We start from the raw sequence: 15,878 nt of genomic DNA, 5'->3' as shown, positions 1-15,878 counted from the left end.
AGGAGGTAGAGCAAGCAATTTTGAAACTTGCCTCTAATAAGGCCCCTGGCCTAGATAAGATACCGGGAAATTTATATCGTTCGGAGCCGAAAGTATGGGTTCCGTACCTATGTGTTCTATTTAATGGTATACTCAATGGTATGGGCCCACCGGATACTTGGCGGGGTGCTGAATTAGTTTTTAAGAAAGGATGCCCCCTTAAGCCGTCAAACTATAGGCCGATTAGCCTTATAGACTTGACGCAGAAATTGATGGATCAAACAATTCTTGGAAGAATGCAGACCTGGATGGAAGAAAACGAGATCCTGTCCCCCTTCCAAGTGGGTTTCAGGCAGGGTACATCAACGGTGAGTCAGTTGTTCAGACTGCAGGTCATCTACTGGAAAACTGTGACTGTAGAAGGTGGCAGCCTCTACATGATCTTTGTAGACCTACGGTCGGCATTTGACCAAGTACCTAGAAGTAAACTGTGGAGGGTATTACAAGATCTGGGCCTACCACAGTATTTACTCGACGTTTTGATGAGACTGCATACGGAAAATTATGCCTGTGTAAGATGTGGGAAACAGGGGGACCTGTCAGGCCGCTTCCTGGTGAACCAAGGGATGCGCCAGGGCTTGTACTGGCTCGTACCCTTTTTTTGTCTGTACATTAATGGTCTTGTTGATCATCTTCTTGGAGGAAGAAATATTGATGCCCCGAAACTAGTCACCGGCAGGGTGCCCGCCTTGATGTTCGCGGACAACACTTTGTTGTTGTCCAAGACATCTACTGGCATCCAATGTATTCTCGATGGATTTGCCGACTTCTGTGTGCTGAGGGGGTTGGAGATCAACTTGGATAAAACCAAGTTCATGATCTTTAATCCACTGAGACAGACAAGACCAAATCCCCTCCTAGGTGGAATCCCACTAGAAAGGGTGAATACATTTGAATATCTTGGTATCACCCTGGGAGAACATCTGGAATGGGGCCCCCAGTTGGCCAAAGCTGCACTTAGGTTAACCAAGGTGGTGGGGGGGGATTCAGCGGGTGCATAAAGTATCAGAATTTAAACCCGCGGACCCAGCAATTCAGATCTACAGTGTACAGGCCAGAGCAGCAGCCCTATATGGGGCTGAGCTTTGGGGGCATGAGAAATCACAAAATCTTGCCAGGGTGGAGCATGGGTTTGTTAGGAATATACTGGGCCTCCGTGTAAGTCCTCCCTTAGTTCCATTGCATATGGATGTAGGCCTTTATCCTACAGAGTAAGTTATGCCATTGCAGCCACTCCTATATTGGAACAGACTGTGGTCCGTGCCGGAACTTTCCTGTTACAAAAATGAATTTCAGGAAATCTGGGGTTTATTAAAAAGTAAGAGTATTGGGTGGCTTTCACATATTAAGTTAACGACTGGTAGGCTAGATTTATTGGATCTGTGGGAAACTCTGGAAGTTGCTTGCCCGGACATATCCAAAGTAGATCTGAAACGCAGTTATAAGAAACATAACCTAGCCTCCCTGCACGGGAGCTCCACAGGGGGTAGGAGGTCCACAGGGGGTAGACTCATAAAAGTGTTCCTACAAAAGGGAGGAATTTTTAGACCTAATATTCCCTGCAGTGGCACGTAAACTGTATATGCAGTTTAGACTCGGCACTCTTCCACTCAGAGTGTTTACTAGTAAATGGGATAGAGCCTCGAGTGAGGAGTGTCCGGGGTGTGGCTTTGGACAAGAGAGTGAAATTCATGTTTTTTTCTTTTGCCCAGTGTATCAGGGCCCACGCAAGCACTGGCTTATTGCAATCTGTAGGAACTTAGGCTTTCGCCAGTGTGCGCATGCATTCAGGGTCTTAGAGTATGATACTCATCCCCCAATAGTCTTCGCAGTTTCTCGTTTCTTAAATGCAATGTGGCATAAACGTAGGAAATTAATTTCTGCACCTGGTATATAGTACGAGCTTGATTGTTTTACCATTATTATGGAGTTCGATATTGAGATTTGTTTAATTCTGCTTTTATTATATACAGCATTGTTTGTATCTGTTTTAAACTGTATTTTTAAACACAATTTCTATTTATTGTTTTAAATTCTGTATATATCCATGAACTTTTATGGCCCTTGGTGGCCGAAATAAAGTTACGAATGAACGAACCAAAAGAAGACAGAGATTGGTTATTAAATACCTGAAAAATACCCTCTTGAATGTTTTAATGCTTCAAGAGACCCATCTAATGTGGTCAGAGTGTACGGCACTACCAAGCAGAAATGGGTAAAAAAAGTTATAGCCACTGACCAACAATGTTGTTCTAAAGGCCTGGCAATAATCATCAAAAATAATTCAGGAATAGAACTAGGTAGAACACAGGTAGACACTAAAGGACAGTGGGTAGTGGCAGACATTAAAACACGAGGCAGCATCTATACCTTAGCCAGGTATCATGGGCTAAACGAGGATGAGGTGAGTTTTTTTTAACAATCTTAGCGCTGTCCTGATTGATTTTGAGGCCCCACTGATAATAGGTGGAGACTTTAATCTATTAATGAATAATGAGCTGGACATATCTTCCCCTCATACACAAATGTATGCATCCCGTGTAAGAGAATGCCTCTTAGCCACGATGGATAACTTCAATCTATGTGATATATGGGGGGGAAAAAAATGGGAAATGTGAGAGATTATTCTTTCTTTAGTAAAAAGAATGGTGGTCATTACTCCAGGATAGACTACATTTATATGGACCGCCTGGAAGTAGAAAGGGTTAAGAAAGTGGAATATCTGCCCATACACTTATCAGATCATGGTGCAATAGAACTGAGTATGGAGCTCCCTTGTACCCCATTGTGTAAGAAGTGGACATTAAGCAGAAGATTGCTGTCAAAAACCAAAATAATTAAAAAGATCAAATTAGATGTGCACGCATTTTTTAATCAAAATCAAGAATCTGCATCTATCCATGTAGTTTGGGACTCCTTTAAAGCATGGCTGAGAGGTATGCTGAAGGGGACGGCCGCAGTGTGGGTTAAATCAAAAAAAGAGAAGATAGCTTGATTGGATGAGCAGTTGAGGAAATCTGAAGTAAGATTAAAATCTGGACAAGTTCAGGGGGAAGAAAAAGATAAATTGATGGGTATGCTGGAAGATCAACAACGCAAATATATGGTAACATTGGAAGGAATTATGCTCCAGAAGTGGGAGGCAAGTAGAATGAGAGAGTTCGGCCAGGGTGAGGAATGCAGTAAATTGTTAGCTATAAAGAGCAGAATGGACAGATCTCAAAACAATATAACTAGGATTAGAATAGAAAACGGGGACGTTCCTTCTGCTCAGTTCACAGATAATAAGAGCGAGATTGAGAGGGAATTTTGTACATTTTTCCAAGAGTTGTATAGGGAGGATTTAGTTCCAGATAAAATAGCTGTAGATCTTTGGCCGGCTCAGAAACAGCTTCCTAAATTGGCCCCTAAAGGAATAACATTACTAAATCAAGACATAACAGGGAGTGAAATCATGGAAGCTATTAAGAAAATAAAAAAAAGGAAAGGCTGCCGGCCCAGATTTATTCCCATATGAGATCTATCTTCTGTTGATGAAGGAAATCATCCCAATTTGGTTGAAATTGTTTAATGAGATTCTGCTGGGTCATTCTCCATTACCGGACTCCGGGAAAGAGGCAATCATCACCCTGATCTTAAAACCTGGCAAAGACCCTACCCAATGCCAATCATATCACCCGATATCTTTACTGAACTCCGACTAAAAAATCTTCACCAGTATTATTAACGCTTGTTTATGTAAAATAGCAAATAATACTTGACGATCAGAAGGGTTTCCTCCCCGGGCAGCAGATGAAGCTTCTTGTTATCACTATGATCCGTGCAATAGATCTGGCAACAGCGACTAGTGCCCGATTAACAATAATAACTTTGTACGCTGCAAAAGCCTTTGATCGTGTTAACTGGTTTTATTTGTTGAGTGTATTAAAGGCTTTTGGGTTTGATTGTACTTTTAGAGCCCTGCTGGGGAAATATATAGCGAACCATGTGCCCAAATATTAGTAAACGGAAGCCTTTCAGCTCCAATATCAATAGGGCGGGGTACCAGACAGGGCTGCCCGTTGTCTCCTATACTCTTCGACTCATATATTGAGCCGTTTGCACAAAGTTTTAGACTAAATAATGAAATACAGCCCTTTTTAATGAATGGTTTTTCAAGGAAACTTGCCCTATACGCGGACGATTTAATTGTTTTTACATCTAATGCTAACCAAGCTCTACTAAGCCTATTAAGGGAAGTACAGGTTTTTGGCAAACTGTCAGGCTATGAGATAATTAACAGTAAAACGGAGATCATAGCATGGAACTCTGAAGTGCAGGGTTTCAGGGTGTCAAAGGAGATACTGTATTTGGGAATCACCATTACACAAAAGCTGTCTGATCTCCCTAAAACAAATATAGCCCAAGTATCTAAAGAAGCCGAAACACTGCTAAAAAGATGGCAGAATCTACCGCTTACACACTACGGCAGGGTAAATCTGGTTAAGATGTGTGTTCTGCCAAAGTTCACTTATCTTTTAATAACATCCCCCTGACTTTTGACAAAATCTTTCTAAATAAAATTCAGGATAAGAACTCTTGTTTGGGCCGGTAAGGGGATCAGGCTCTCCTGGAAAAAGCTTAGACAAAAATTGGCACACAAAGGTTTGAGTCCACCAGACCGACAGATTTACTGTTGGGCATACCAACTGCAAAACAACAGAATGTTCCTAAATAGGCCGGATGACCATTTTATGGGCCGCATGTTCAAGTCAATGTTGCATGAGATTTCAGCCAAGAGTTTCATGTATAAATTTGGCGCCCCAACAAATTTTCAAAAAAGTTTGCTTGAAGTTTTACTTGCTGCCGGCGAATTATGGTTTGACTGTCGTAGTATTTTAGGCATTTCCTATAACAGCGAGTGGACACCTGTGTGGGACTCCCCAGGTACCCCGCAATGCTTGAACCACGTGTTATCTCAACATTTGACAGAGGCAGAGTTGAAAAGGGCAGGCGATATAGTTAAAGGAAACAGCTGCCTCCCGTGGGATGCTTGGAGCCATCTAACAAAAACAGTTTATCCAGATTTAAATACTATCAAATATCTACATGTTGTGCAAATCAAAACTGGCAATTTCAGTGCAATGGAAGAGGACCTCCAGGATGTCAGCCCAAGGAAGAAGGAAATTGCTCTTTGGTACAATTACTTACTGGAGGTGGTGGACAGGAAACTGGACTCCCCCCCAAAAGGTCTGGGATGAGTGCTTGCAAGACGAAGAGCTCCAAATGTTATGGCAAGTATCTTTGGAAAAATTATATTGTTTAATCAAATCCGCTGCACTAAGAAAGAATCACTTCTTTACCATCAATAGAATATATTGGTCTCCGCTCAAGATATCTAAAATAAGGGGAGGAGGAGAATCAAGCTGTAAAGGATGCCAGGCCCAAGAGGCAGACAACATCCATATGTTTTTAACCTGCTCAGTGTCGGAGGATTATTGGAAGAAAGTGGGAAAGACCTTGACTGAGATACTTGTTAAAGAAATAGAGGTAAGCCTTGGACTAATATTTTTTGGGATAGTACAGCCTTCAGGGAAAGGGGAGGGTGCAATTACTGCCAAACAGAGTAAATTGGTGTTTTATCTGATTCTCCTGGCAAGAAGAGAAATCTGTAAACGGTGGCGTCAGGCAGACCCCCCATCCTGGAGGGAATGGTGGAACTCAGTTAGATATTTTAAAGAATTATATCATAAGGTTAACTGTGTAAGAAATTGTAAATTGTAAATTGATACTTGTATAGCGCACTACTTACCCGCAAGGGTCTCAAGGCGCTTGTACAAATACCGCTGTGGAACCCATCCTGGCTTTCTCTGTGAGGCGCTCACTCCTGGGCACGACCAAGGTGGAGGCCAGGCATCCTTAGCGTTGTGGGGGCCGTTGTGGATATTAAGCAAGCTATTGCCCAGAGTTGCAGAGTGGGACTCGATGATTGAAAAAGGCACTGAGGCGAGAATTATCAGGTCTGTGGAATTTTGAGGCCAAGACTCGCCGAGGCGGGGTATTGAACCCTGGTCCCAGGCTAGACCTCTGCATCAGGGTCTGCCACTCTAATCATTGAGCCACACTTCTCCATGTGTTAGAAACAGAAGTGAGCATGATTCTTTTTGGATATTACTAGATTAGGAGGAAGGTGGGGGGTGGACTGAATCAACCAACGAACAGTCCAATGATTACACCTCTTGGTCAGTCTACAATGTGCATAATGGGTTTGCCCCATGGAACATCAGCTGAGATCAGACCCTCTAAGTTATAAGCATTTGGGTTTCTGTCATGGAGAGGATGCTTATACAATAGTATGGAGGTTATATGAGGGCAAAAAAGAAAGGAAAAAAAATAGCTGATGGTTTATTCGCTCTTTAACAAATGAAAGAATGTATAACACCACTGCTTCTCTACTGAGACGATTCTGTACTGGTGGCGCACAACTGACAGCCCTCTGTAGGGAGTCAATATCCCCACAGCAGGGAAAACAAGCTGAATCTCAATAAAAAAAGAGATTATCTGGACACCACAGTAACAAGCTCAATCAATGTTTTCAGGAATGTGCAATAGTTTACAAAATGCCACTGGGAAGAGTAAAGAGAGACATTTCTATAAATATACCTGAAATCCTTGAAAAAATACTACTTGACGCCACAAGTCAACTGAATACTAACTAGATAAAAAACAGAATTCTGAAAAGTTTGAAAGAAGATTTGGCAATGGCACTCTGGCCTACGTCGAAATAGTCATAATTGAATTTGTAAATATATTTACAGAGCAGTTACGACCCATGACGAGGCATTGAAGCACTTTTTTCAGCAAGTAGCATGCTACTCCAGAACCTAGAATTGGTAGTTATTAGGTTATTAGGTTAGCGGGTTTTTTTCCCTTGTGCATTAGTTGTGTTAGGATTGTGTTCTTGGTTTCTTTTGTGTTTAATAGAGTTTGGGGTAGGGATAGAATGGTAGGAGTGCATAAGACCAACCTTGAGTTACTGAGACACCCAACTGGGTAAGGTGACCTAGAACAAACTGTCGACAGTGGCTCCTGCCACCTTTCCTTGCCACAGGCCATTGACAATGCAAACAAAATCATTGCAAAATGGTATGTTAGTATATACGCATCATTTGTCTTCCTCAATGTAGGAAGGTGGATACCGACTATGGTTATCCCAGATTTTTTGCCTAGTGTTTAGCTGGTTTTCGACTATTTGGCCTGGGATCCTGCTAATCAGGGTCCCAGGCTATCTGCTCTCTCTGTAAAATGGACTCCATGTACCTTATCTACATCTCCTATTGGATATTGGGTCAACTTATCAGCCCCTGTACAGTGTACTATAGGTACCCAGGGCATAGGTGCATCCAAGGCCTACCAGAGGCTGCAGCATATCTTTTGCCACCCCTGGCTGGCCATCCAAAATGACACAACTGGCTGATCACTCAGCTGGTGCCAGGTGGTGTAATCACCCCTTGCTTAGATATAGTATATCTATATCTAAACCTATATCTGGACACATATACACCTATAAGTCACTCCTATGGCAGGCCTTATTAATCCTGGAGGCAGAGTGCTTGGTTTTATGTGAGATGGTGCTGTAGCATGAGCTGAGCCTGTATGCAGCTGTCGGGACCAACTCCCTTAGCTGTTCCGGGATATTGCCATACCATATACTCTTAAGTGCATTATAATCCTCGCGGTTACTGGCTAACTTTGGTTTGGCTTTATCAAAACATGTTGTGTAAGGTGTCATACGCTTTGGAATACTACCCCCTCACCAGTTCTGGTGACGGGAGTAGCATTCCACCCTTCTAGAGGGAGAAGACATGTTACTTTGCTTAAACGCGGTTATATCTAACCAGAGCCCCAGCATCACAAAATGGATGCTGCTGCCACAGACACAAGTCTGGCCTCCTGCTGCTGACCAAAACTCCGGCAGGGGAGGTGTGGACAAATGGTATCCTGTCACAGGGAGGTGTTACACCACCCCAGACAGAAGATAGTGGATTGTAGCAGGTAGGGTTGAATGAAACTAGACACTGCCTGGGGCGCACAAGGCGTCCCATGCATAGCCCAGTTCAAACCGGTGCTGGGGCACTCCAGCCCCAGCTCTGGCGCAAAACTGGACAAAGGGAAAGGGGTGTAACCACCCCCTTCCCAGGTTCCACCCATAGGAGGGACCTAGCTGGTGATCCAGCCCCTTGGTTTGGAATAAAGGTGGGAGCTGTGCCAATGCAAGTTAGATCATCCTGACTGAAACTTTGAAACATAAATCTGGACCCTTCGACATCCTACTTGATGTAGAAGACTGAAGAATCTCCTTTGTGGTCAAGTAGTGGCCACCCTGTGCAAACAGGCACCATCAGCGCGACGAGACTTTCTTTGCCGTTGCTCCCGCCAGAGCTCGAATGACAGAGACCAATAAGATCTAGACTCCCAGACTTTGAACAGCCCGATCCACAGTCCTAGCAACGCTTAGACCCGTGGAGGCGACAAGAGACGTGGGACCGGCCATCTTGAAAAGTTAACGAAGTGCTTCCTGTGCAGATCCCAAGGCTCCCTCGATGCTGTGCTTTGAGGTACGAGAAGCCCCAGCCCCGAGTGGATTTTGCACCAAAGATCACCTCTCCACACTTGCTGAGTGCTGGTAAGGGCCCTTTTGCATTTTCCTGCTTGACGCATTGTCTGGTCACTTGCCCTTTGGCTAGTGGCCTCTGTGACAACAAAACTACAAAACTACACTGCTGGTATGGTTTCTCAAGACTGGCCCCAGCTCCCCTGAAAAGAAGCCATCAATCTGACCTTCCCGGTCCGATCAAGAAGACATCTTTGAATCCTGCGTGGGTTGCCTTTGCCAAGGCTTGGTGACTCCGAATCGAGTACCGACACCGCCGACAGCAAGAGCCTTTGTGGGATAGCTTGTGTTCACCAGCTAGACCCCCTCGATCTTTCCTGGTCCACATGGCAGCAGAGACAAACACCTCAACATCACCTGATTGCAACCCGACATCGCCTGGTTCCTTCCTGGGTCCACGCTGGTCACTGGCTAGTGACCTGAACTCTGTCCCCTCTGCTTTCAGGTACTCTACATCTTCGATCCACCCTTGGATCCAACCGGACTCTTCTCTCCTGTCCGCCTGCAGCATCTTCATCTACAGGCTCCATAGAACTCCACCACGAAACCCGACACACTTGGCACCTATGCACCCGCTTCCTGTGGGTGAGGTAACAAGATAACTCCGGTGCTCCCATAGGGGATTACACCTCTAGTGTCCTAGTTTTAAGTGGCTAAGTTCTAGTCCAGTCGGAAGACTCCTAAACCTATAACTTTCTGATTTTTACGCACCATTGACTTGTATGGTAAACACGGTTGCCTATTGACTCTTCACCCGTATCCTGTGGGCCTCTCCAGACCTAACCTTCATTAGTCCAGTGTAGGCCCAGCGATTCCCAAGGCCCTAGGCCTGTTCATTGTTCATGACGTGGTACTTATACCACTTTCTTAATATGTGGTTTGAGTGGCCACCCGGCCTATCCATAATTGTGCAGCTTATTGTATGTTATACAGTATTCTTAGTTTAACGCTTGTGCTCCTGTGCTCATAAAGAGTAAAGAGGATTATTCTAGAAATAAATACATATATTTTATAATATATAACTTGTGTGGTGTCCTTTCATTTGGTATTAAAAGGGATTGCATATGGTAAAACAGCTGGCTTCATATGCCCTCTTGAGTTAAGCCTAAGACTGCTTTAAGTCCATGCTACCAGTAGGATAGCTTGTCTATAAGGTTGACTTACAACCAATCACCCTAAGGGTCGTTTATACTGGTACAAGGTGCTCACTAGAATTAGTGGTCATTATATACCAGGCCAACTTCTCACACTCAACTTTATCATTTCCGATATTTAAACATGTCAATCATAATATATTTTCGTCATGAGGATACGAATGATCTGAAAATGTATAATACACCTAAAGTTGCTCCAAAGGCAGTCCCAAAATCTTAATATTTCCCTGACTACTCCATGAAAAATACAACAATGTTAACAATGGTAGAGGCACAGGAGTAATGGGTGGAAACAAGGGAGAGAAAGCATTAAACATTATGTGACTCCAATCAAATCAGATGTCTAAGCAATATTCCACTTACTTCACATCACAACCTGTGTGACAATCATTTGACTTGGGTAGAGCACTTGATATACAGGAACATACATAGACATTCTCTTTTTTATGCTAACATCAGAATCTATTCAAATCTGTCTTCCTACCCTCCAAAAAGAACACTACCATCAGAGTGGAGAAGTGATATGACTTGGTCTTGTGGGACAATTTCAGTTTGGCTAGGAAGCAGGAAGTCACAAAAGGCATCCAGACTCATCAGCAAGTTTTTGCTGATCAACAGTTGTTGCCCCCTTTCCTATATTCCTACATGCAGATCGGGAAGAAAGGAGAATCCTACAGATGGGTTTCATAATTCTTTTCAGGGGTGCCTCCATCTTCAGTGTATATAAAGACAATGTTTCTGGAGGAGTAATTTGAATAAAACGTATACGTTTGTTGGTCAATATGTCCAATGCTTTAATTAATATCAAAAGTAAAATTTTAAAAATGGAACCAAACAATACTAGTGTTCACCTCTATGGCAAATGCAGAGTGAAGCAAGTTCCTAAATAAGTGATACTGCTCGAGAAAGTGGTTTGATATAACAAAGCTCTATTGTTTAATCAGAATTGATTTTCTACCCAGTGGTTTTTCAGTGGTGTGTCCTGTTGTTGAACATTCAAATACTGTGTCCTAATGATGTTCTCTGGGACCTGTTGGCCCTAAGAGTTCCAGACTTCAACATTCCCTCCCCTCAAACACCATTTGTAGTGATGGCATGCATACTAGTCCTTTTGAAAATTAAAAATATAGGGAAAAAAATTCCAACTGGACTCTATGTCTGTGAACATACATAGTTAGGAGGATATATCACTACCCTACGATCTCCTTGAGAATAAGTGTATAATGTGTGGGCTCTGTCAATGCCAACCTGCTCTTCTTGAACTACAACATCTAGATAACAAGCACAGTGTTTTAGGAAAGTAATCTTTCTGAAGGAATTTCTTAGTCACAGGAAACGTATGCTTATTTAATCAATTCTAATTGGACGAGGGATTCTGCTAATTGAATACCGTTTTAACCTTGCAATGTACTGTAGATTATCTTTATATTTGTATGATACTTTTCTAACTTATGAATTGATTGATGTGTTTTATGCTTTTATGTGCTTTTATGATTGTTTGATATAGCAATCGAATAAAGCTTTCTTTTACTTGAATTGACTTGTATGAAGTGTGTTATCAGATCATGTGGGGAATGACAGTGTTGTTATATTGATATATCCAAAATGTATTCTTCACCCCCACATTGTAAAAAGATTGTTTATGATACTACAAAATATGAATATAAGAAAATGCAACACATTTTCTTGCTAGTTTAATGTGCCTAAAGTTTGAATTATTATTATTGGTAGTATTGTTTGATTGCATGTTGAAAATTTCGATTTTAATTACAGTGGTTGGATAATTTTACCAATGAACTGATAAGTATTATTCAAAAAACTCTTCCAGTAGCATTATCTTTATGTACTGATTACTCAGTTGCCTTGGGGAATATTGGGTTGCTAGAGTGTGGTCATAGACCATCTTCAGTGTAGGCTCTCAAAATTTGAGGTCCTTTAGAATCATCTTTATTTTGCACTCTATCCTTTCACCCATAGATGCCTCTTCACCACAGATGGCCCAAGGGAATCGGGGGGGGGGGGGGTCAAATCCTCCCTAAAAAGAAGCACATCATGTCACTCTATTCTTTTTCATCATAAGGATGTTAATGAGCTGTAAATAGACAACACATTCAAAGTTGCTCCAAACAGATCAAACGTCCTTAAGAAGTCCCTATATACTCCACTTAAAAGGAAACAACTGTCGGAATAGGAGAGACACATGAAAAATGCATGGACACACAGGGGAAAGAGGGGTGGTAGTAGAGAAATCAAACAATATGTGTAAGGAAATGAGGTCTGGTTAGCAGGCCTCCACTCCAGGCAGGCCTCCACATCTGGGAAAGAAAAGAGCTCCACGTCAATAAGGAGGCCCAATGACTTAGAAGGACAACTGAGTCTTTTCGAGCTACGGTAGAGTAAACTGGCCCTAGAAGAAAGGCTCTGAAGGAAAAAAGGGTAAAGCTGTTATTTCAGCAACACTGACACAGTGGTAACTGGGGGAGTGCCTATGATCCTGAGTTGCCCAAGGGTGTTTTTCCAAAGTATTGATACATGATACAGACAAATGACTTGCATCTTATGAAAGGGCTCTCAGGGTGAGATGGGTGGTTACCTACCGTTGGGGGTCCTTATTGTGGGAATTAGTTCCAACAGCTGGGTGGGATAGGCTGCTGATATTGGAAGATGATGTGGCAGAGTCATATTCACATATGAAGGAGGCCCTCATTGAGCTGTTTGGTCCAGCCCCTGAAGAAAACAAACGGAGATTCAGTAATACGCATAAGGGGTCAACTCAGACATGGGTGGACTTTGTGGATGCTTCTTTGAAGTCATTGGAAAGCTGGATAACAGGTAACCAGAAAGGTCCTTATGAGTAAAAGAACGCATACTTACAAATTGTTCTTCAGGGAAGTTTCACCAGCATCTGGTAAATTCTAGGTTGTCTAGCCCTACAGACCTTGGAAAGATAGCTGATGAATAGGTATGCACGATTATCTCCAACATATTCTAAAGCGTGATCACAAGAGGGCATCCCCCCTCCCTTTCCGGGGAAAGCAGAAGACAAGAATAAAATACTTCAAAAGGTCACTAAAAGTTGACGGGTGAGGGGGGATCCCGGAGCCACATCCCAAATACCATTAAAAAAGGAGGAGGTACCTGGGAAAAAATGTTGACACTACAAAAGCTGGACTGTCCGATGACTGTAAATAGTCAGGGCAGTAGATGGAAGATACTGTGTGCACCAAAAATTGACCTACTTGTGACTATCCCCAAATGCATTGCAAATGCAGGGAAGGGGTGGATGATATGTTTGTAAATTGTGAGGGTTGCACTGGGGCTACCTTAGTCTCCACGAGTAGGTAGGAAATTAAACCTTTTACCCACGGGCCTGCCAGTATTGAGAACTGCATGCAGTGGACAAAAATCAATGGGGCCGAGGTCCAGGCTCTGAAGGGTACAGGTGTCAGCATCACCATGAGTATGCCAAAGCTGGTTTCTCCAGTGCAGATCATTCCTGATGAGGTACACCAGGTAGTCAACTCTGCCAATGTTACAAAGTCTCATCCATTGGCAGTGATAGACTCTGATTGGGGTTGGATTACTGGACAAATAAAAGCAATTGTGTCTCCTGCCATCCCAGAGAAGTGTCTGTTGGACAATGACCCTGAAACATCTGCCTAGGCAGAGCTGGAGAGAAGGACTCATGCAGCAATTCTGAGCCTCTCTGGGTGAGTATTTGTCTCTACTACAGCACAAAAGGCCTTACAGGGGAAAATAAAGGGACCTTGGAGCCTGGGAAAATGGAGCAAAGCCCTAGTAACATGACGAAGGGCAGGGACCCTGGCAAAACAATGTATCAAACTTCACAGGCCCAGAGGGAGCCCAAATCTAAGGGGGAAGGTCTGATATCTGAACAGCAGCCTGCTTCTCAGAGGTTTCCCTGACGTGGCACAGCTGCAAGGAGTAGGAGGACCCTCCAGAGAGGGGTTGAGTCAGGGACAAAAAACTTGTCCCATTCTTGAAGACCTGAGAAAGCTGTCTGTCAACGAAGAAGAAGGAGTTGTCACTCTCACCATAAGGTGTACTGGTAGGAGGATATTCTGTACAGTGAGGCAAGAGACCCCAGATCAGGGGGAACAAGGAAAGTGGTAGTCCCCAAACAGTAAAGAGAGTTCATCCTTGACCTGGGCTATGACATTCCCGTAGCTGGACATCTGGGCTGACCAAAATGTGAGAAACATTGGTGAATCACTACTACAAGCCTAAAATCTCTGAAAAGCTGAAGGGTTTTATTGCTCCTGTGTTACCTCTTAAGCCAATGGCAAGAATGGAGGTAAGCTAAAAGCTCACCTTATACCACAGCCTGTAGTGAGGACTCCCTTTGAAAGGATGAGGGTTGTCAATATTGGCCTCCTATACCCACCAACTGCCACTGGCAATAGTTTCATCCTAGTGGTAATGGACCATACCACCAGGTATCAAGAAGCCATACCCCTTTTTTACAGGTACTTCCCCTGCAGTGGCTGGCCCCCTGCTAGGCATTTTTACCAGGTTTAGGTTCCCTAAGGAAGTCATCTAAAATAGGGGCACAGATGTTATGTCTGCCTATCTGAAAGAAAATGTGAGATGAGTGTGGTGTGACTTACACATTTACTAACATCTTTCCTCCACAAGATAATGATCTTGTAGAAAGCATAAATAAGACAATGAAATACATGATTATAGGTTTACCAGAGAAACTCTGAAGGAGTTCTCAGGAGATGGGATATTCTCCTCCAATGCCTATTGTTTGCATACAAGGCGGTGCCTTGGTCGGGAGTGGGCTTCAGTGGAAGACGTAATTCTCTCCTACACTTTAACAGAAGAGTATAAGAGAGACTGTTACAGCTTTCTTAGACAGCTTGCTGGTCTGTGTTCCATGACACAAGGTCAGACTACTTGTTGTACCCATGATGAGGGCACATGTGACAGCATGCTTGTCAGAAGCAAAGTCTACAGACTATCATACCAGGTCAAAGCTAGGATCAAAGCTGAAGTTGCAGATCCTAGAGCTTGGACTGAGTAAGCCCTCTTGTAGTCCTTGGGCTACACCCATGGTATTGGCACCCAACCCAAACTCAATAGAAGGGAAAACGAAGGTGAGTTTTTTTTGTGTACCTTAGAGTCCTAAATGCAGTCACCAAGACTGATCCCCAACCCATACCAAGAGCTGTTGAGCTCATAGATAAGTTGAGAATGCCAAATATCTGAACAGCTTTGAACTGACTTAAGGTTATTGGCAGGTAGCCCACACACCAGGAGCCAAAGAGAGGTCTGCTCTTTCTAATCCTAAAGGCCATTTTCAATTTGAAGTGATGCCCTTTGGATTGGAAAATGCATCTGCCACCTTCCAGATGCTGGTAAACAGAGCACTTACATATTTGGAAAACTTGAATGCAGCTTATATGGAGGATATAGCAGTGTGTGGACCTACATTGGATGATCACCTGGTCCACCTCGATGAAGTGCTACAATCTCTGCAACAGGCAGGGCAACTATCAAGGCAAGGAAGTGCCAGATAGGGCAAGGTTTTGTTGTGCACTTGGGCCACAAAGGAGCAGGAGGCCATTTACAACTGCTCCAGCCTAAAATCCAGACAGTTCTGGTTTGGGAAGCTCCTAAGACCAAAACCCAAGTCAGAGCCCTTTTTGTCTGCCATATTGGCACCTTTGACAGAGCTAATCTCCAAGAAACAGTGCAGGAAAGTCATCTGGACTGACCAATGCCAAAAGGCCTTTGATATCCTAAAGGAAACCTTGTACTCAGCACCTGTCTTAAAGGCACCAGATTTCAGTAAAGAGTTTGTTGTTCAGACTGATGCTTCTGAACATGGGATTGGGACAGTCTTGTCACACCTAAATGACAAGGGTCAGGATCAACCAGTTGCCTTTATCAGTAGGCGACTCCTCCCCAGAGAGCAATGCTGGAGTGCCACTGAGAAGGAAGGCTTTGCGGTGGTTTGGTCCCTAAAGAAGCAGAGACCCTACCTGTTTACGACTCACTTAGGTGTT

Source organism: Lissotriton vulgaris, chromosome 3_1 (genome assembly GCF_964263255.1).
Source record: "Lissotriton vulgaris chromosome 3_1, aLisVul1.2, whole genome shotgun sequence".
In the NCBI taxonomy this organism is placed as follows: Eukaryota; Metazoa; Chordata; class Amphibia; order Caudata; family Salamandridae; genus Lissotriton; species Lissotriton vulgaris.
This window is presented reverse-complemented; position numbering follows the sequence as displayed.